Source organism: Podarcis raffonei, chromosome 4 (genome assembly GCF_027172205.1).
Source record: "Podarcis raffonei isolate rPodRaf1 chromosome 4, rPodRaf1.pri, whole genome shotgun sequence".
NCBI classification, from domain to species: domain Eukaryota; kingdom Metazoa; phylum Chordata; class Lepidosauria; order Squamata; family Lacertidae; genus Podarcis; species Podarcis raffonei.
The window spans coordinates 105833085-105851454 of NC_070605.1; the positions used below are offsets into that span (position 1 = coordinate 105833085).

Genomic DNA, 18370 nt, shown 5'->3' on the forward strand with positions numbered 1-18370 from the left:
CCTTCCCTGACCCCAGCAACTAAGCTGTGAAGGGAGGCTTCATGCTGCCTATCGGAGCAACCTCCCAACTCCTACTTTCCTGCAAGCAGGAGCGGGGCGGGGATCTCTCAGCTGTGAAGGGAGGCTTCACGCTGCCTATCAGAGCTTGTGTGCAAGCAGGAGGGGGCAGGGATCTCTCAGTTAGGCAATGGGAAGCCTCCCTTCCTAGGTGAGGGATTCCCGCCCCCTCCTGCTTGCACGCAAGTAGGAATGGGATTGGGGCTGCTCCGATATGAAGATCCCTGCTCCCTCCAGCTTGCATGCAAGTAGGAGTTGGGATGGGGCTGTGCTAGTGTGAAGCCTCCCTTCCCAGCTAAGAGATCCCCCCCCCCTGCACGCAAGTAGGAATGCGATTGGGGCTGCTCCGAGAGGAAGGGAGGCATTGTGCTGCCCGAGCTTCGCAGCCACCGCTGCTTTCGACCCTCCTTCTCTGCCTTCCATGCCTGACCCACAGCGCACAGCTTCCCCACCACCACCAGAAAAGAACCAACAACTCAGGGGCTGCCCAGGCTCATGGAGAAAGGAGATACAGTGGTACCTCTGCTTAAGTACTTAATTCATTCCGGAGGTCCGTTCTTAACCTGAAACTGTTCTTAACCTGAAGCACCACTTTAGCTAATGGGTCCTCCCACTGCCGCCGCACTGCCAGAGCACGATTTCTGTTCTCATCCTGAAGCAAAGTTCTTAACCTGAGGTACTATTTCTGGGAAGCGTATGTAACCCGAGGTACCACTGTAGAAGCCTCAGAGGAAGGGGAAACGTGGCAGTTGAGGTCAAGGCGGTGGCCACCCCCCTGCCACCATCATTGCTGCAGCATCAACATCCCAAACATTTGTTTGTTTGTTTAAAGTGTCCTCGTATTCATTGAAAAAAAATCTGGTAACCTTATCCTTTGTAACCTTTAAAGGAAAACTGGCAGCACTTCTCCCTGTCCCTCACACACACCCCTGAACTGGTGGGACAGTTTCTGCAGGGCCATAGCTACCATTTTGCATGACTCCATCCCACACCATTCTGGGACTGCTGGGGCCAATGCTGGCATGGGAGGCAATGCTGTTCCCCCATCAGCTGTATGGGACTTGGCCCTCCCCTCTGTATCCAGATGTTGCTGAAGTAGCATGGGATACAGCCATGGCCTCGGCAGCAAGACTATTGCTCTTGTAACTTAAGGGCCATCACAGGGTTGCTGCTTCCACATTAATTGCTCCTAACTCTGAGGTCCATGAAGCTGCAGATATAGTTGTAGCTATCAAAAAGACTTATTTTGAGCCTGTTTCTTTAATCCTGCCCTAGGACACAACCTGTGTTGCATTGTAGAAATAAAACACTGCTCCTGACAGAAGCAGAACTCTTGCATCCAAAGTTTCTTTTCAGCCTGCCTAATAGTGTCCATATGCATCAGCTTCATATCTTTCATCTCTTAACTTTCAGACATGTAATTTAGCTACACAGCTGCAGTTTAAAAATTATTTCTCTTTCTACCCACCCTCCCACTGCAGCCGCCAGTCTTCCCTCTCTCCCTCTCTCCCTCTCTCAAGTGACTCTGTGCAGTTCAGCTCAAGACAAATGCACGCCAGCCAATTTGCTGCTACCCAGGGAAAATGTTAGAACATAAAAACATTCCCTCCCCTCAGCTTCAGAAAGAGCCTAGGGCTCAGGGATGCAAGTATTAGTAAATCTGATGCCATGCATATGCTCCTATTGCAAGTGCTTATAGACAGACCTCTGGCATCTGTCTCTCTGTGTTAAAACAGGCTTAATTGTAATAATATCTCTCTTCTGGATTCTGAGCACACAACACTACAAAACCGACTATGACTGATACCATGGTTAAAAATGTTTTCTTTTTGGGGGGTGAATATATCATCTGTGCATTTTAATGAGCTGAGTTAATGATTGTGAGTCACGTGTATGATTCACATGTGTGTATGAACTTAACAGTGCCTAGTTTATTTTTTGCTGCTTTTTTATTTTGTTTTACAGATTATAAATGTTGTATTGATTTAATAATCATATAATGTGCGTTTTGCTTTAATTGTGATGTTTAGCTTATTTTTTTAGTTGTTGCCTTATTAACAGTGTTTTGTAGATTGTAATGGATGCATTTGTAGATGTTCTATTATGTTCTAGTTATTTATTGTTTGTAAGCTGCTTTGGGATTCATTTGAATGAAAAGCAGCATAGAAAGATTTTATAATGAATCAAATAAAATCTTCTGCAAGATCTGAACAGTGAGTTTTGCCCAGAAGCCATGCTGGAAAGGAATCCTCTGCTGCCATCACACCCTCCAGATTGGCTTCCTTGCAATCTGCAGACCTCATGACCCTTGAAGAACTTCAAGCATGGTGGTTTACTGCCCTGATCTCAATGTCCCATTTTCACTCTTGGCTCCCTCAGGAGCTGTTGCTTCCCTTTCAGGATCACATTGTGGGGGAAGCGGCAGACTACAATATTGGCCCAACTGTGAAAAGATCTGCAACAGTGACTGCACACTTCTTGGTTAAGGGAAGGGACAGTTTTTTAGGAAGCCAGAGGTATATGGTGACCATGGGCGCTAGTCTGTATGGAAAGGGGACTCACCTGGGCCAGAAGGCCGCACAGTGAAGGTGAACCAGAGACTAGATGCAGAGGAGCATCAACTGGTTGGAATCAGAGCAATAAATCTGGGCCTGAAGTCATGGCCAGCCATGCCCGTCCATGGAGTCCACACATTGAACCAGAAGAACAACATGTGAGGTGGGGGGGGGGGGGTCGTTTGCTATCCTTGATTTGCCAGCAGGTGTGGAGGGTAGGATAGCTCCTCACATCTAAAGAGAAATTCATTACAAGAAGTTTCTGTTTTATCACAGCCATTCTGGGGCAACCCAGTCAGATGGATACATATAATTATATCATTACCACCACCACCACCACCATTATCTTTGATCTTCACTCTTGTGCCATATAATGATATTTTAAAATAATCTATTTTTTGCTTCTGGCAAAACCATATATAAAACCATATATAAATGAGCTGGTATTTAAATGCGGTGTGGGAAACCTCTCTGAGAAAGGTCACTGCTCTCAGCCAAACATCCCCCCCCACTTCCCCCCAAAATCATAGAAATTGTATTCCTCAGATGGAACCTTTAAATGTGCCTTGAATTACACTTTTGGCAAAACCTGGCAGCAACTCAGGGAAATGTGGAGCTCTTTGTACTGAGACATTTTTCGCTGTCATGCTGAAGCTTTCTAGCTTTTTTCCAAATTCCTCTCAGATGTTTTGCCTGAGGACAAACTTCAAATTCATTACAAATTTCAGTGTTTTGGTAGCAAATCTAGTCTTTGAGCTGTGCCACAGGGCTCTTTGATATTTTCACTGGAATAAACTAATGTGAGTACCTCTATGGAATTTAAAAAGAAGAAATGTTATTTTCCTTGATTTAACAGTGGAAACTGTTCACAGTCTCTTAATCAAACTTAATGCCTAGGAAATGTTTCATCTAGTGTTCTATTCCTCATTGGTTCCCTCTCCCCCCCCCCCAATTGCTAGTTCTCCTTCCTTCACACATATAATCTCTCATCAAATCTATGTGGCAGCAAGAAGAGAAGAACGGAGCTTTGCAAATCTGCAAACAAGTGTCTTTAGGTGACTGAAAAAAGTTTATGGAATATTACTTGTCAACAGAATGCAAAACTTGGATAGATTCGTGGGGGTAGTTCAAGGCTTTCCACTTCCTGGCTGAGTAAAAAATAACTGAATGAAGAAAATGTAAAGTATAATATTAGACAATTTGTGACCTAATCTTAGTAATATAATTTGCTTTCAGATAGGACAACAGCATTGGCAATTGCTGTTCATTCAGACCAGCAAATTTACACACATCCTTCAGAGGTATGACCCCTTTCTGCAAGAAAGAATGAAAATGGTTGAAAAGCTGACATCCAACATGAATTATAACAGCAGAGGCTGAATCTTCTCAAGGTCTTTTATTTTACAGAGCTTATTACTATTCACATTCTTACTCAAGTCTATAAGCTGTAAAATTCTCCCTTCTTGTAGCAATAACTCACTTTCTAGAATGACACCTTGTACTTTCTCTCTCCCTCTTGCATGCGCACACACACACGCACACACACTGCGACTTTCATTGTTATCATTGCTCAGTGTAGCAGTCAAAACATCGTTTTCCACATCCTTCCATTTAATTCTACCGTAGAACAATAACAATACATCCTTTAATACACCTATGGAGTTCTTCTAAGGGGGTTGGTTCCTGTACCTTCTTTGCTTTCTTCTAAGCTGAGGCAAGCCTCTTTCTATGCAAGAGGCCAGAGCAAGTAGCCACACACCGTGGTCATGCAGGGTCTGTGAAGGACTGCCCTCAACGTTTAACTTTTAGCCTTTCAGCTTGTGGCCCATCAAGCCGAACAGAGCCACCAGTCCCCTCTTTAACACATGAAGCTGCCTTGGAATGAGCCAGGCCACAGGCCCATCAAGTTCAGTGCTACCTTCTGAGGCAGGCTGTGGATTTCCAGGGCATCAGGCACAGGCTGTTTCCAGCCCTGATTCTTTCTTTTACTCTGGGAAGACAAGGGATTGAAGTGAGGGCCATTTGCATGCCAAACACCCACCCCCATTTTTAACACTCCTATGCAGACACAAAAGTCAGAGCCTTATTGACATACAGCATCATGATCAGATACTGTACTGCAAGTAAACTACTGTTCTCCAATGGGGCGTGCATTGGCTTGGCTAACTCACAACGTTAAGCCAAACTATGGCACAAAGTAGGACTGCAGCTTCTAATTTGCTCCCCTCCCCACACACAACTTCCATGCTACTGTGTCATGACTGGGCTTAGGGCTATGTGTAAGCTTAGGTTCATGATTTGTCTTACAGCCAACAAACCAGGAGTTGTAAACAAGGTTTGTTTTGCACTTACCAATCACGTTTTTTTGTGGGAGACACAAACGAAAAGTCTGGGTTCACACATAGCACTAAGTCATGGCTCAGATCCCGGTTGCGCAGCAAGGGGGGAGCAAAGTGGCCACACTTTTCTGACTGTGAACCAGTACACTTGCTCTTTCATGCTTGCTCATGTTTTGACCAAGCATCACATGCAAATGTGGCCATTAAGAAGGCCAATTTCAAAAGGCTGAAGGAGCTAGGGAGTGTGATCCCGTGGTCAGAAATACTCAAGGAGCAGGGAGTCCAAGAAGGATGGGAGTTTCTAAAAGGAGAAATACTGAATGCCCAAATGCGGACAATAGCAAATTGGCCTTCTTAAAGTCCAGAGTGTGTGTCCAACTACACTCAGTTTTCCCTTGCCTCTGTATCCTGGAACCCAGGAGAACAAGAGCACTTCCACTTCATCAATCCGTTCCTCCCGATTGGCAAGGACCAGGTCCAAGACAGATGATGCCCTTGTTGGTTCTTCCACCTTCTGGGAAATGACATTGTCAACGAAGCAACTGAGGCATTTGTCAGACCTTCATGCTTCTGCTGATTAATATTTGTTAGTTGTTTTTCTCACGAAGTGACTCAAACTGATTTGCATAAAATGCTTATGACATTCATTTTTTGCATATTCATTTTTCAATTTTTAGGAGCACATTTATATGAACTTTAACTATAGAGAGCTAAAAGCATTTTTGCACTCATTTTGTGAAATTATGTCCGTTCAAATACCCAGCAAGCATCTATGGTGCTCTTCTTTAGATGCTTACTTAAAACATTTTGAATCATCCTGGCTTTCCCTTTCAGCATGACTCAGCCATGCTGCTCATCATATTGAAGGTGCTTAACTGTATCTTCTATTTCATTTTGTCTAGGGCAGCTGTGTGGCTCACTAGCCCCACCCACCTCAAACCTCACACTGTTAACACTTCCCACTCTTGACTAACCTGGGTAAGCCCACTCCTCACTCCCTTTACACATCACAACCTCCCCCTCCCTCGTGATAATGCCAGACCTTCTCCCCACTCCATGCAATTGGTAGGCCTCCTTTGAACCTTCCCAGTCTCAATTTTGATGTGGATCTCTTCCATTTTGCAGCCTTGCTTTGCATCCCCTTCTCCCCCATGCCTTCTCTCCCCTCCTTTCCCATGACCTCCCCACATGCACACAGACCACCCCCACAGAGTCTTCTGGTACTTATCTCCCCCCCACACACTGCAACTGCTAAGCCCCATTTCAACAAACCCACCAAATTCTGAAGCAGACAGCCCCATCTATTCTGCGTCTCCTTGGTATCTGGGTTTTCATTTCCAACCCCTATTCCAATGCTACATCCTCCTACCTCCTCTTCTGCTAATCCTCTGTCCAACACATCTGGCAAAGCTCTCTGGGTGCAAAAGAAACTCCTCTGTACATGTGCAGAGTGCCTGTGTATTTTTTTCACCACCCCATGACTGGTCTCCTTAGTGCACTCCTTTTTCCTTTTCTCCTTCTCTCCCACCTCCCCGAGTGATTCCCTGTCTCACTACTTCTCTGTATGGGACACTTCCCCACACTATTTCCCCTTTGATACCTACCCTTTAGCTTCCCTCCATGATTTTGTATCCCTTTTCTCCCTCCCCTTCTGGTAAACCCTGCTTTCTACCCACCCCGTCACGAATCTTGCTACAACAGTATTCTGCTCAAAAGTGGCACCAAAAAAATAGTCAAAAGACAATGTGTGAATTGAATATTACATTCAACAGCTGCAGTGTGCTGCGGAAGGTTTCAGTTGCGGTGATTTTTCTAACTTCATTCAAAATTCTCATGAAAGGAAACAATTGGATAATGATCTTTGATCCTGTGGGCTTTCTAAATAGTTTTATTTATTTCAATAGTTCATTTTCAGTCTCTCCAACAACTTTCCACTGTTGAGGTCTCTTCTGGTAAGAGAGAAGAGTTAAGTGGTCTGCAAAAACTGAGGAGGAAACCTTGAAGATACCTGCTACCCCAGAATACAATATAATTTCTGCCAGCAGTTTCAAGGGAATGGCTGGCTTAATATGGAATGGAAGGAATTAAAAGGTTTGTGGGGAATACTGAAATTTATTGAGAGTTAGGTGTAAAATAGTGTTGAAATCTGTATTAAAAATAACATCTCTTCCCTGTACCTAGCCTCGGGCTGACACCCCATATTTAACAGCTAATATTTTTAAAGCCACAACCAAGAGGAAATACCATGATAGCAATCTTGCATAGTAAGCAATGGAATGTGTTACAAAGATGTTTCTTGTGATCTCCCCCCCCCCCCCCACTGCATGCAGACACAAAAACCTCCTGGTCTGCATCATGTTCAAGTCAATGCAGCAGCAGCTGGGAGCTCCAATCTGCAGCCAACAGCATCAGCTCATTGAACCTGCACACCTCTAGGGACTGATTCAGAGCCTCACTGACCCTCTGGACAGACTACTGAGCATCTCATCCACAGTATGTTCTGGGATATGTACTGGCAAAGCAGCGGAATGCCCTGTGGGTGGCAAAAGCTAAAGAGAAATTTCAAATTGGATGGAAAATAAAGGGGGAAAGGGATAAAGCAATGGATTATACAAGGACTAAGGAGAGAGAAATGAATACAGTCAGGGATGGCTGAGAAACAAAATACAAGAATCTTTATCAGCACTTTAACAGATTTTGAATGCTAAGGGTTAATACTGACAGGAGGAGAAGATACTCAGAAAAATAATTTTCACCCTGATATATTTCTGGAAGGACGCTTTTAACCATGCAATGACTAAAGATATGTGCGTCTGGGAGCATGGTTCATGATGTTCTTCTGAATCTCACTGAAATAAGTGGTGATTAGATGTGTCGTTTGAGGTAGATTGAAACGTATGCACTTTAATGCACCCATACATATCCAGGTTACTAGCTCTTGAAAGCATCTTGTTGCACGTAATGAGAGCTGGATGGCGAGAGTTAGGGGAAGATTTCAAAAAGATGTGACATCTATTCTGAGAGTAGCCTGCTCAGTGTGAAAATGCTGTTTTATACTAGTCTGCATTGCATTTGCTTATTTGGGCTGCGGAGAAGCTTCTATATGCACAGCCCCAACCCCACAACTGTATCTGTCTTGTGCTTATAGTTTTTCATTTCAATGATTGGGTTCCTGGAGCACAGTATAAGAAGACTTACACATTTTTAATCCAAAACTAAACTAGTGAAGAAGGATATCAGTCCCACTGGAAAACTGATAGCAGGATTAAGGACTGGCCCACAGGGGTGTCATTTAGGAAAGACAAAGAGGGCAATCTATGTTTCAGACCGCATTTCTCAAGTCAACTCCCTGGCTCTGTAAACTGGGCAAATCCTAGGACAATTCCATTGCCTCGCATATATGTGTGCCAAATAATAATAATAATAATAATAATAATAATAATAAATTTTATTTATATCCCGCCCTCCCCAGCCGAAGCTGGGCTCAGGGCGGCTAACAACAATCAAAATAATCCAACATTCTAAAAACATTCATTATAAAATTAATTAAAATCAAATTGATGGCAACCATTAAGCAAAATTCTGTGCAGATTGCCAGAGGAGGGGGTCAGGCTGCGCCCTGACCAAAGGCCTGGTGGAACAGCTCTGTCTTGCAGGCCCTGCAGAAAGATGTCAGGTCCTGCAGGGCCCTAGTCTCTTGTGACAGAGCGTTCCACCAGATTGGAGCCGCGGCCGAGAAAGCCCTGGCTCTAGTTGAGGCCAGCCTAACCTCTCTGTGGCCTGGGACCTTCAAGATGTTTTTATTTGAAGACCGTAAATTTCTCTGTGGGACATACCAGGAGAGGCCGTCCCGTAGGTACAAAGGCACAAAACAGTTTATACTAGGAAAGCCAAAAGGATGGCTTTTGGACCAGAGTTACTAACTGCTTATTATGAAGTATAAAAAACATAATTGTAACAAATGCTCCTGAACTGCATTGCTTTTTGGGTGGTGGTGGCGGGAGGAGAATTCAGCCTTGAGTATATTCAGGAGAAGACATTTCACAGTGCTGTTAATCACACACAGACCACTCTGAAATTTCTCTGGCCCTGAAACTTGAAATGCTGGAACTTCTTGGTCCATAAGCAACAAGGTTTAGGATCATAGAACAAAAATGCTCTAATACTTTGCTACGAAGCAGGACCTGCATATGCCAAGCCCCTACAGCGGAAGAAGCAACTCAATCAGGAATACAATGGGTCACAAGAAGTCAGGAGGAACAGGGGAAATATGTGCGAATGGCCAGGTTCAACTTTGTACAACTCAGTGCTCCTGTTCTTCTTAGGAAGGCCACAGTGAAAAGATAACCATAAACCTTTCTCTTTAGCTGTGGCCTGTGCCGCAACACATAACAGTTACGACCTTGCACTGATTCTCAGCATGAAACAACCCGGTAAAAATATCTTTTAGCAACATGCACCACTTGTAGGAGTTCAACCCCCACTTCTCCAAAAGAAAAAAGAAGATGATAAAGTGCTTTGTAAAACAAAAGTGAATTGTATAAGTATTTGTAGTTTTGGGCTTAAAGAAGAGAAGCTACTAATTCAATGTGTCTTTCTATCAATCTCACAGATAGCTAAGTGGAAGTCCAGCAATACCCAGAACTTGTCTAGATGATTATGTCTCATGGAGACACTTCTCTTCTAGCAAAGCCATAATCCTGAACTGAAGGCCAAGGCAGCAAGCCCATCTATTAGGCTCAGCTGTGAGTAGCAGGGATTGTTCTCCTGCTACACTCTCTGTTTTGCACCTATGCAATTACTATAGCAGCACCCTTCTATTTGCCACACTAAATCTTGTTCCTCTTCTACCTCTTAGCACACTTCCTTTGTTCTTCTCCCAGAGTTAGGCAAACAGAATTGGCATTCTTGTTAGCAACCTCTGAAGACACAGAAAATGCAGATATATCTAATCCCCTCCCACTTATTATTCAGGTATTGGTGCCTGCCAATAGGATCAGAGTGTCCCAGAAGACATGAGTTTGATGGGAAGGGTTAAAATCAGCTTGCTTCCTGACACTCTCCATTCTTGAGCTCATTCATCATATTCATGGAAACAGCACCATGGAGGGATCTAAGGTTGCCAATTAAGTTAAATTAAGCAAGATGGACAGGAATCTAAGTGAACAAGATCATTGTCATGATCTAAAGCAACTTCATTAATGGCAGAAAGCAATCTTGGCTAAGACAGTTCTTTTAATCAGGTTTTTCTGTCAGCCTTATGTCTCATTAAAAAGTTCCATTTGGGAGAGATTGCTCTTAGAGCTGTATTCCCTATGAAGGGAATGCTATGAGAATATTATGAGTAAAATTTTGTTACCAATATGAGATCGCTGCAATTGCTCATACTGACATCCTTCTTACTCAAAAAAGTGTCGTTTTAAAAAAACAAGTTGGATCTTATGACATCTTTAATCCCTGATGGAGACGCTGGCCTATCTAGTCTGATCATAGTGTTTGGAATTGGCTTGGGGAGATAATCCTGTCTGACTTTATGACATATGGGTACTCAAAACTTTTTCTTTTGATATTAAAAAAACAGCTCTCTTAAATATCCCAGAAATGGATCAGGCTTTGGGACTGAAATGTCCTCTATGTCACCCTCAGATTCACGGTTTGATTAATCTGCCTCCCGGATCTACCAAAAACTTTAAGGCAGAGACTAATAGTTTGAGGCAGGAGTAGCCAAAGCAGGGTCCTCCAGAAGGTTGGCAGTACAAGGCTCATCAGCCTTGATACCAGGGCCAGGGATGATGGGAGTTGCAGTGCACAACTTCTGGAGGCTCCACACTGGGTTGAAGAAAACAGGATTGGAAGATGTAGCAGTCATGATGCTCATGGTGTTGATTATGATTTGGGGATGGTGATTTGGTCCAAGGCTGTGCTTGCTCCATTTTCAATAGAAAACAGATTGATACAAAAATAAAACAGGGAGATAGCAAAAGCAAGATCCAATTAGTTAAAGGATTTCTTAAAAACAAACCCAAAAACCTTCAGATATGGCAGTGGATCTGCTGCTCCATTGCTGTGTTTTGATTGCTTCACTTGGTCTTGTAGCAGAGCTGTGGAACATTGTCAGAAGCATTTTGCAAGCTTGTACCACTCTCTCCTCGCACCCCACTATTTCTCTCTCTGATTCTTGCACTCTTTCTATTTCAGCTTTTGCCCTCTCTTATTTCCTCCTTCCTTCATTTCACATATCAGAACTGACGGCTTGCAGGGGGCTTCTTCCATCACTTTGTCTGTTTCACCTCAACCCATTTTTCATTCCCCTGCCCCGCCATCTTTCCCTCTGGCCCTGACTCCACTCCATAGCTCACTGAAACGTTTTCTGAATCCCACAGTTCACTGTGAAGCAGCCTTGTCTCCTTCTCTGCCTCTCTATATCATCTACACTTGATGCAGAAGAAGAAGCAATTCCCAGAGTGATGGAGACCAGAGAGCAGAGGAAGGGGAGAATATGGCCATATTATTCCAAGGGTATTTTCCAATGGACATTATAAGTAGCCTCAATGCTCAGCTTTATCGTTAGCGGAATCCTCCTGCTAAGAGCTTGGTACTGGGACCAATGCCTGGACTTTAAACCAAGTGGTTACAGTGGTACCTTGGGTTAGGAATTTAATTCGTTCTGGGGGTCTGTTCTTAACCTGAAGCACCACTTTAGCCAATGGAGCCTCCTGCTGCCGCTGCGCTACCACTGCACGATTTCTGTTCTCATCCTGAAGCAAAGTTCTTAACCCAAGGTACTATTTCTGGGTTAGCGGGGTCTGTAACCTAAAGCATATGTAACCTGAGGCATATGTAACCGGAGGTACCATTGTATTCTACTTTTAAAAGAGACAATAACTTAACATTTTTTGCTAAGTTAACAGAGACTTCATTCAAAGGTCATTTGTAATACCAGAACCTCCAATCAGTGGCAATACACAGAAGTATACAAGCAGGCAAACAAAGGCACAAAGAGAGTACACAGCTCACTACCCTATATCACTTTAAATCATTTAGTGCCTGTAAAAAGGCCCAAACTGCTTTTCTGAAAGAGTTTTTGTCGCTTGCTTTGCTCATTCCCTTATAATACCTGCAGGTTCAGTAGAACACATTAATACACAGGTTCCGTCTAGCCACAAGAGTGGGGGCGTTTCAAGTGACCTCAAGTCAATTGGAAAAGAAAATCCTACCTAGCACAAAGGAGCCTTTTTCTTAAAAGCGCCAAATAAGAAAGCATATCACTGAAAAGGTTGCTTTCACAATATTGCCTCAACAATTCTAAAGAAGAAAACACTTATTACAATATGATAATAAAGAAGAATCAGGTGGCACAGGGTGGAAGGAGGCCTGTGCGTTGCATGCAAGCAGACCAGCTGGTTTCTCGCTCCTAATTGCTCTGTAGTTAGTAAGCAGGTGCTGAACTGGTGAAGAGACTCTACTGAAAAGCCCTGTGTGATCCTGAGAGCTCCAGCTGTGGAGTTATGTCTCTGGACCATTCATACAGGCAAGCCATCACGTGCAGGTGACCCAGGCCCCTTTGGCATGTTTGTGTGAATGGGTTATTTCAAACCTAGCTGTGCAGACAACATTTTTATAGCACCTCAAATATTTCTCAGTAGAGGCCAATTCACACACACAGCCACCAATCACTAAGTGTAGGGTGAGTCAAGTGCAGAGAAATCAAGAAGTGTGCATGCATGTATGAATGAATGAATGAGGTCTGCAACAAACATGCACACAGAACAGAGAAGCTGAGTGGGCTCAGGAGAAGCTCCTTGACCAGCTAACATGGTTTGTATATACTGCAAGACATGGAGGTAAGACATTTACTCATTTTCTAGAAAGAGAAAATGGGGGGGTCTTTATATATAATTATCTCTCCTAAGTAGTTTTACCTAACTAAAATTAAGAATTCTGGTTTTAAAAAAATAATAAAAGTTTAAATTAGAGTGAATTTTGGAAGCAATTTTAGAGGTTCCTTAATGGCTAAACATCTGAGGAATGTCAAGAGAAGCAAATAAAATTTTGATCCATTTAATAAAGCTGCTTTGAATGGTGCTTTGAATCCTTAACTTTTCATTCAGTGCTTTTTCCCCCCTGGAAAAATAGATGCCAGTATTCACCATAAAGTTGTTACAGTAAGTGCACACTTTTTACCCCCCCCCAAAAGATGCCAGTATCCCCTGAAGTGAAGCACTGCCTACATTACCTACAGTAAAATTTCAAGGTGAAGTTGGATGCTAAGAGACTTTGAACTGTTGCAATTTTACTCAGTAAATCAGACTGAAATGGATTTGGGACTCTAAACTTGGTTCTCACTGAGATGGATAATTAAGGTTTGGGCTCTGCCATTTCAGATTGCAGGTGGGGTTTTCATGGTTGAAAAAGCCTTACTGCAAAATAGAACTAAAAATGTCCTGCATGTAAGATGTAAGGCAGGAGACATGTTGGTTTTCTACATGCAGGGATTTGCGGGTGGAGAGAAATGGAGGATTCTTCCATCGTGTGATGCCCCACCTGCTGCACCTGAAGTGCTGCTTTCCAGAGAAAGCTCTGCCACATAAGTACTAGGCTCAGTGTTAGAAAGGAGCCGGAACAAAAGGGCACAGTTTCCACTGTCAGGAAGCTGTGAAGCTGAGCTGGCAATATGCTGTAAATAGGTGCCATTGAAATGCCAGGTTCATGTCAAAATGTTCTGGCTGCCTTCCTAGTCTCTGTCTTCTTTTGATTCTCCACCACTCAGCTTTCCTAATTTGATTTTCTCCACGATCATATTACAAGATACTGCTCATTAAAATAGAAAAGTATTTTTTTTAAAAAATGGCAGAGAAATCCAAAAAAGTAAAAAAGGGATAACAAAGCTAATTCTATAAAATCCCCCACCACACACAATGATTACATTACAATAATTTGGATCCTACCAAGTGAAGAAAGTAGAGACCTCATTCTATTAAATAACTGTACACTATCCCAGGCCTAACCAAGCTAGTTTTGATAACAGAGCCTTAGTTCATCCGATTATCATCAGCACCTGCATTTGGGGAACCCGTGTGGGTAAAACAGGCCTTCCGGCATGTGGCCACAGTGGACAGTGGGAGTCCAACGAAGTGACGCTGCTCTCCTCCCACACGTGATGATGATCATGAGGACAATGTGAGGGGAGAAACCTTGTTTAATACTTACACTAGATCAGGCTAAGATCCAGGAGATCCCAGCCTCCCCCCATGCCCTGCCCTCTCACCATCCTGGTACCTGGAGGTCAGATCTTCACTTCATCCGGATCATCTTTCAGTTTCCAACAATGGCCAGTCAGATAACTGTTCCCTGTTATTGGTCCTCAGCACCTGGTACCCAGAGATATACTATTTCTGAACATGTAAGTTCCATTTAGCTATCATAAGAGACATAACCTCCCTCCATCTGATTATCATTTCATGGAGTGTTGACCCTTACAAATGGCTCGAGTCAGTTATGAATCAAGCTGGGGAGTTCACCTGACATTACTTCAGTCAGAGGAAGGGGGGGAATGGCTGTGAATTCATTTGATCCCCAAACTGTGTCACTTTAAAGTGCAGGTGGTTTTGAGTGAGGAGAACTAGTGGGGCTGCCTCCACTGCAATTTTCATGGGTGGCTTTGGGCAGTGGGATTTCACAGACTCAGCTCCCTACCTGGGAGGTGCCTCACAGAGCAGCTGATGTGGGGACAATGAACAGCAGGAATGCTGCTGCTCCTCTTGAGCCTTGGCAAAGGGGGATTCGCGTCCCCACTGAGAGTGTGCATGGAGTCACCACTGATCTGTGAACACAGAGATAGCCATTTATGACTTGTGCTTAGGAAAACTTAGGTTTTCATGTATAGGAATGTTTTCTCATGAAAGGACATCAGCTTGCAGTTGGAGGCGATACAGTCTGGAGTCAGCTTGGCCATCATCTGCTGCTTTTGAGAAGTAGGCCTGAGAAATACCTGAAACCGTCTTAGTGGGAGCTTCTTTGAAATGCAAACCTGAAAATTACTGTTGACATATATGTTAGATTTATGGGGCTGGGGAGAGAAAGTTTATTTTGGAGATATTTGGTGCTGTGGAGAGGATATTTGGGGAGAAAACATTATTCAAAGCGGGGGGTGGGGTGGCTGCAGCCCTGCCAGCCAGCCACATTCCTTCAACAGGAGAGAGTGCTGAAAACTTGTAAAGAAGGGCAGGCATTGTTTCTTTTCTTAAAAAACAACCACAACCAAGTGTTTCCGGGACTCAAACCCAGTCGCAAGCTGCGCCCCTTTGCAGTGGAAGTCATTGCCCCCATCAAAGAGCTATGCTTGGGTGGTTGTGGTTATTCCATGAGAAGGTGTCTTCATGTGTTAGAAGTCTTTGCTTCCTCATTAAGTTGCACACATTGTAAGCAAAACTGTCAGAGTCCCCCTGCTCCTCCTCAGGCATCTGCTGCTTTAAGAGACAAGACTATGACTGCAATCTCCAAGAAGAGGGAAAGGCATCCATCCTTTCAATGCAAATTCAGAGAGATAGGCAATGCTTTCAACTCACATCATCCCTACCACTCAGCGAGGGTGAGGCATAGCAGCTAAGCCCCTAGCTCTAGCATTCCTCCTGCCATAAACTCAGCCTTCTGTCTGTCTCAAGAGACAACGAAGTGTGCCTCCAGGCATTCTGTTAGCAGCACTGAATTGACCTTTCTGGGATGCAAGCCTGGGCAGTGGGCATGGAGAACCTGGGCTGCCCAGACAACAAGACCCCCCTCTCGGCCTCACTGATGTGATCCAAAGAAAAGCAGAACAATATGTGTGGCACCAGCTTGGCTGCAGGAGTTGCCAGAAGGAGGTGTACAAGGCACCATCCAACTGTCTTAGGGACTCTACTCTGGATTTGTGTCGGGTTTACTCTTTAGCCTTTTTGGCTCCCGAAGTTATCTCACAGGGTAGCAGATGTCTGAGATTTCCATCTCCTAGATGGGCTACCTTCCCAGGTCTCAACCTCAGCTCCATCTGTGTCTGAGATGTGGAAATAACAGTGCCCTGCCCTAAAGAGTTGGAAGGATGACTGTAATTATGTATAGAAAATGCTACCGCACAGCTGGACAGCAGTGAGCCCTAGGCTTAATTTCATGAGGTCTAATTTCATGTGGGTGACTATGAAGGGGAGCTGGAAGGTGAGTGAGACAAAGGAGCAGCAGAAAGATGGAGAGAGAAAACTCTGTCCCTTTGGCGGCTCTGGCTGAGCTCACTTGGACTCCAGCCCTGCCCACTGGCAGCAAATGGCCACGACAGGTTACCCTCAAGGTTCTCAACAGAAAACAAAAACCAAAACCTAAGGTTTATTACTCTTAATGCAACAGCATCCGAAACTGCCATCATGTAACATTGGGATGACAGATGCATGTCAATTTCTCTCAAACCAAGGAAAAGGTGCATTCACACAGCATATTTTGAAATGGGTGAAACAGTAACAAATTTCTCAATTCCCATTTTGGGCCAGTCCTAACACTCACCAATATGCTAATGATGTTTTAATGATCCTTTTGGTCAAACAGAAATCTTCACAGACTGACAGCAATTTAAGAGGGTGGGGGGAGATGTTTCTTGTCTCCAGCTGTCATCCACTGCTCAGCAAAAGCAGGTAATAACGAGACAAAATATGCCAGCTACTTTTGCAAAAACTGCCTTTTCAATAAATTTACGCTAGGCAGTAATGAGCTGTGTTGTGCGGCATTTAATCTGTTCTTTAAAAAGAAGAAGAAGCTAAAAAGGAATTCTTTCAGCGTGGCTCTCAGATATTAAAGTCCGCACATCATTTATGTTGACAGTTCGGCTTCAGGCTATAAAACAGAAGAACCTGTTCTACATCTTCGCTTAAAAAAGGAGCAGAAAACCTAAACCCCCATCAATCCACTGTCATGGTTTTACATCTTATCTGTGGCAAAAAATGAATCATTGGAAAGATTTGTTCTGATTCCACAGACAGATCCATCAACTTGGTGAGGTTGTGAAACAGGTGATTCAGAGACTGGTAATTAGTGGCAACCATCCCATAGGAATGTGTGAACACCTTGTGCAACCATTCTTTTTGCATTCGTAAGTCAGTATTCTGGATTCTGTGTTTCAATTCTGTGCTGCCCCTTTGAGTGTCTCCTTAACTCAGAAAGGGGCAAGCACTTAGCGGGTCTGGCCCAAACAGAAAAGCAAACCAAGCAACTACTTGGGGTGCAGAAATCTCAGTGGGATTTCAGCTATGGTAAACTGATGGGAGGCACACCTAATTGTAGAGCAGTTTGTTGGCTGACTGGATATCCGCTTTATTGCTAATGACACAACTGAGAGTCTTCAAATGTCTATCAGTTCCCTGGGGCACAAACACAGTGGTAAAGGTGAGGTAGTAAAAAAAGGCATTAAATGGGGGGGGGGGAGCCTGTGCTAGCTAACTAGGAAAGGAGGTGGGATGGGGTAGAATCCTAACCCCTGCTCTGGATGCAATTAAATTGTGAAGGCGCACAAACTGAAGGCACCACAGTAGGTATAGAGAATCAAAGACCCAGTGGCCCAACAGAACCCTTCAGGCCCTCTCTCTGGTCCTTGGGACTCTCCCCGGGCTGTAGCCCCTCCCTGGGCACACACACCCCTTGCCAGTCCCACCTTGCACCTTCCTTGAGTAATTCTGAATGGATGGAAGGTGTCCTTGAACTCTGCTAAGGCTTGCCTGGATGGAGGGTGGAGGGGTGTGAGACTGTGTGTAGAAACTATCCTACTGTACAAAAGTAGCCATCACATTTGTTGCTCTGCCCCCCCCTGTATGTGGCCTCCCAGAAGGGATTGCCACCCTGATGCTGAAAGTTTGCTACTCCTACCTTCTCCGTTACACACATTTAATACAACTAGTATCAGAAATGTGCTGCTTTGGTCTCAGGAAAGCTGCACTTCAATAGGTGTAGCAATGCCCAGGCCAAAAGCAGTGCACAACATTACCAATCCTGCACAGTAAGAGCAGGCAGAATTGAAGCAAGGACCAGATTTGGTCACTGCTGGCCAAGCACAAAGGAGCTACCACAAGGGATGTGAAGAAGCTTACAAATCATGTTGCTCCCTGGACATGCAACAGAAGTCAGTCAGTTACCTACATCATGTGCTTTGTGCATGAAATGAGGAGAGGTCAAAACAGCTGGAATTTCAGATCTACTTTAGCCAAAACTGAGCTCATTTGCAATGCAAAATGTGCTTCTAATTAATTCTCAGAATCCTAATTCAACAAGATCTTTGAAATTCTTTGCAGTAAAAATTCACTTTTATCAAATTCTCAGTTGCAATATTTAAAAAAGAAGACACCCCCCACCCCACCCCCAGAAGTTTTACAATTTCACATGTAAAATTCTGACCCCGAGAGTAAG

At 44.0% G+C, this 18370-nt stretch overlaps 1 protein-coding gene across 9 annotated transcripts in view; it reads right to left on the bottom strand.

The window, feature by feature from the left end:
- Positions 1–18370, bottom strand: part of PCDH17 (protocadherin 17) — a 134499-nt gene that overhangs the window by 20811 nt on the left and 95318 nt on the right. The gene's annotated exons all lie outside the window — the stretch shown is intronic.